The sequence below is a fragment of the Porites lutea genome, chromosome 4, assembly GCF_958299795.1.
Source record: "Porites lutea chromosome 4, jaPorLute2.1, whole genome shotgun sequence".
In the NCBI taxonomy this organism is placed as follows: Eukaryota; Metazoa; Cnidaria; class Anthozoa; order Scleractinia; family Poritidae; genus Porites; species Porites lutea.
In genome coordinates, this window is record NC_133204.1 from 12,168,281 (window position 1) to 12,173,280 (window position 5,000).

At 38.2% G+C, this 5,000-nt stretch overlaps 1 pseudogene; it reads left to right on the forward strand.

The window, feature by feature from the left end:
* Window positions 1-919: 919 nt before the first annotated feature.
* Window positions 920-2,342, forward strand: LOC140934214 (uncharacterized; annotated as a pseudogene).
* The last annotated feature ends 2,658 nt before the right edge of the window (window positions 2,343-5,000 follow it).

Consider the following 5,000-nt stretch of genomic DNA (forward strand, 5'->3'; position numbering starts at 1 on the left):
GAGGTTGACTGGATAGCTTCAATTTGGCGGGATTGGACCAAATACCAAACACCTGTCTACCATGGTGTGCAGCAACTAAATTAATCAATCTATGCGATTTACACTGCAGGACCCCACTTTTCCAGTATCATGCACCTCCTTAAGCTCGACTACCCGCCGTTGTCGGTCAGGGATCTATAACCGGACTCAGACTTCATCTTCGGACTTTTTATTAAAGAGGAAAATTCGCCTCAATAAAGAGCAGGTGCTATCAACAAAGGGTTTTGTCCTTACAGTAAAAAAAAATAAGAACAGGTTGCGTGACTAAAAAACCTAAGGAGATTCCCGTTATTGCTTTTATGGTTTGGGTTTAAATTTAATACAAGTGTATGACATGAAAATCGTTTCGGTCAATATAAGAAGAAAGACGAATGCATGAACAGCACCAAGGGGGGAAGCTAAAACCGTTACCAACTGCAAAATTTGGTCCCGTAAGAGGAATAGTTTCTACCAATCAGAATTCATGCAAGTGAACAACAGGCAGAAGAAATGTAGTCACAAAACCAGTGGTTTTGACGAGGACGCAGGGACATTTCCCTAGATGTCTCTAACTCAAGCGTCATACGCACATAGTTGGTCATATTGTCGCGCATGAAATCTTGATCAACTAAGAGGCACAGGCCAACAGACAGCTTCCTCGAAGCCTTTTACCGTCTTTGCTTTGACTCTTCATTCCGCATAATTATAGCATCAGTTCTGAGCGATGTGTATCCATGACGTTACGTTTCAAATCTTTCTCTACAAATATTCCTACCATGTTCATTGTACTCCGCTTTAGTCACGCACATCTTGTTAAAAAACGTGTCTGTCTTGGACAGGGAAACTCCACCTTCCCACGCATGCGTCATAGGCCTAGAACAAAGATGAATTTTTCGTAACGATGGTAGCAGTGGCTAGAGTATTGCACTATGGTAGCCCGGGTGCAATCTCCCAGCTTGGGGGATGGGCAAAGAGCGTTCACTCCCTCTCCCCCCAAACCCTCGCACAGTTGGCACTCACATCCGACCAGATTATAGTTACATGAATGACGATGTTTTTTCTTTGGCATCCATTCTGAATTTGAAGGAAACATTAGGGAGATTAAGAGTCACGTTTACAGCAAACGTCAGATTCAGTTGAGAATTTCTCAGAATGGAAAATAACTAAAGCAGATAAAAACTGTCCAGAACAATTCTTATGGATAAAACTGGCGTGAAACTGCTTATTTCTGAGTAGAATAACAAACAGTAAACCACAACTAAGGGGAATACTTGGTCATGTGAAACAAATTTTACGTTTGCCGTTTGGCGTAAAGTCTTTTAGGATAATAAGGCCATGGAGTTGCTAAGGAGAGAAAAAGGACCGAGTCTCGGACACATGGTTGCTTATTATGGTAGCGATGAACTGTGTAGCAGTGTGTTGGTTTTTCCTGATGCGGTCAAAAACGGTGATACAGCGTTTGAGCTTGCTCATGGCATGAACATCTACAACTACATGTACAAAATTGACACCCCAGAGAATGGCCGTGTAAAAGCAGCACTGAGAATCTCGTACAAGAAGTGGGTTTACGGCAAAGAAGGTGCGAATTCGCACATGATTATGACCGGGCTATGAACTGGAGCTGCTCAGCTCGCAGCCAAGCGTTTTAACCTTGTACCCCTGGGGTAGGTGTATACGGATCATGGACATCAGGAGAGGTAGGTACTCTAAGTAGGGTTATTAAAGTGTATCAAGAATACATTAAAAATAATGTATTAACATGTATAGCCTTGTATTACTTACTTAAAGTACCTACCAGGGGAGGAGAGGGTCAGTTTTTGTCTCGCATACTTAAATTACCTGGATGTGAGCACGTAAACGGGGATCTATTTCATTTTCCGGTTGTCATTGAACGTGCCAAAAAGTTCGTAGCAAAAGAAGGGATTCCTGATAATCGAATAACATTTACTATGGGAAATCTCCTGAAAGACGTGCCGCAATCAACAAAAGTGGATACCATTATTGTCAAAAACTTGTTTGTAATTTTTACTGATGATGAAATGAACAAAATCTTGGAAAACTGTCATGAAGTCCGTATAAAAGGTGAATAACAGTTGTAATACCGAAGCTGGAGACACAGACCACACAATGTAACTTCATCAGGCCTGCATCCTGGTTTTCGTGGTTTTCACATTATGACACTGTGTAAGACAGGAAGATTCAGCACTAAGAGTGAGTGCTCACTCTTGATGAACATATTGTGTTGTAAAGTGGCTTTCAAGTTAAACTAAGTTCCTGAGACTGGTGATGGCCCTGCATTGTTTGAGTTGTTTAAATGTGACTAAAACTAAATGTAGGCTCGATTTCACTAGTGTGGGGCTGTAAAAATAAATTGCTGATGGCATACAGGTCTTGACCCATCGTCAAGTCGGACGACCGTGGTAAACAATGTTAAAAACGTGAAAACATACAGTCACATACTTTTTGTTCTTTTTAAGGTGACATTGTGCAAAGTTAATATGATACTAAGTTATCTTTGTTCTCAGGATTAAGGGGGTACATGGAAATAACCTTAAAATATTAAAATGCATGTCATATTCTCCCTTTGTTTCACTGACAAACAGAAGACAATTTCAAAAGTAAATCTAGATGTTAAGGATAAGCCATTTGGAGCTTCATCGTTTGTATCCTTCAGGACATGGGCCAGGAACTTGACTCTGCTATAAAACATAGTAAGATGTTTTTAACTTGCAAATGAGCGATTTCAAAACTATAGCTGAGAGAAACTCCTTTGGGAGCCTGTTATCCAGCTGCATGACTTGCAATGTTTCCCTTTTGATAAACCCAGTGAGTGAACTCCCTTACTCTGTCTTGGAGGTATACTCAATTCCAAGGGAGAAATTCTACAATCAAATCCAACAAAATTTTGTCGACTTTAATCAGCTATCTTACACAGAATTAATAATTTAATTGATGAATTCACAGAATTTTTCAGTAAATTCACATTTGCTGAAATTTCTCTCATTATGTAATGATTTACGTACTAATTTGTTATCAAATCATGCTGGTGACACTTGATTGACCGTAGTAATCGTTGCATTGCATTATCATTGTTATAAATTGTAACTTTATGTTAAAGCTTTTGCAATACTGTAACTAAATAATTATAGTCTTGCAAATAAAGCTTATGTTGTTGTTGTTGTTGTTGTTGATGTACGTACTTGAAAACGCCCTTTTGTAAATCAGTTACTCATCAGTCCTCCTTTGTTAACATACTATGAAATTATGGAACCTAATTTGTAAATTAATAAAACCAGTGAATTTCTCAGCATCAAGACTTTTAAGAACAGAATAACTAAACTGATGAGCAAGCAAATGTTTTTGACCCCGCTAAACCTTGTTCATGGGGTCTAGCATATAATTGTGGTTGCCATTGGCAACCATAGTTTCAGAAGCATTGCTTAAGTTTTTTCTTTTTATGGGTGATTTTTTCCTGTTTTATTTGGGACATGCAATGCATAAAACTTCAGGTCCCGTTTGCGCTTTACGTTTTGGTCCTTCTCTTATCTATTTTTTTTTCGTTTATATCTTTAATTTAGAAGAGATTTAGACCAATAAAGCTGAAAGCTGAATAAAAAACAACAGTTCAGCTTCTAAAGGCCTTTAACTGTTATCCTATTGTTATTAATATACACAACATGGCCAGCTGGCAAAGGTTTTATTTTTATTGTCTTTCAGCAGAATGTTGTATTCATTAAAAATCAGCATTGAATGACTGTTGTTTGTAAAAAAAGGGAGTTTTGCCAGATATCGATCACCTGAGTTTGCATTGAGCAAAAGACAATATCAGTAGTAACAGTGACGGATCTAGGGGAGGTGCCTGATTCTGTATTATAACATAAGGAGTTCTAAAAGAGCATTATGAGTCTTTATCCTTTGGTGAGAAATCTGTGCAACTAAATTGATTTCCACTGTCAGGAAGGACGTGTTGAAAAAACTGTATTAACAAGAAACCGTTTAGTGGGACAAATAGCAACATATATAAACGTGAATCTGAGTTAGTTTGATGCTGAATAATTTGATCTGCCTTTGAATTCAATAATGAAAAGGGTTGTAGTTGAAATATGAGAACTACGATTACAGAGCCACGTGGGCTAAGGAAATAAACCCCAGTTACTTGATACGACAGATTGACTGGTTAAACACACGTCCAACAACATATCCGTAGGCTCAATCTTTTGCAGAGAAGGTGCACTTTTTAAGGTGAAGCAGTCAAGGGTATGTCGGTGGTTTTGTGAGCAATTGGCACGTAATCGTCACAGTATTTTTCTTTCGACGACATTACCAACATTTTTATCATTTTATAGAATAGAAATGGACCTTTGCTCAAGCTTATGGCCAGTTAAGAGTTGCGCCTCCTCTCTAGTTGTTATATTAAGCTGAATTATTTCCCCTTTGAACGCAGAGTCGCGACACTTGAAAGGGTACATCTTATTTATATAATATAAACAAAGGAATTTAGACCAGATGAGAATTAATCCTCGGACGTACACGCAAATTCATACCCCCACCTTGGTATAAGGACTCTCTAATTGATGTTGCTAACGACTTTTATTTCATGCACCGGAGGCTCTGACAGGCTGTCAAAAGTTGGACACTTTTCAGAAGTCGACCTACGTTAAACATTTAGCTAATTAATTAGTACTAATGGAAATCACTATATTTACAACTACTGTGGTCAAGCTGGTTAGTCAATAAATTCCATAGCCTCAACTGTCACAATAACATGGTAGTTTTGAGTAGACACTCGGCGGACACCGGTCCCTTTTTTCTATCGTCGGGTACAGCCTGTCTATAATATCTGTATTATACTCTGTATTATACTCTTATATAAATATTATATATATTAATTTTCGTCATTTCAGACAAGGTATTGATCAAATGTTACGTAGCAGTTCGTTCATAGCTTTTTTTAACTACAATACAGGTTAAACATTGCTTGA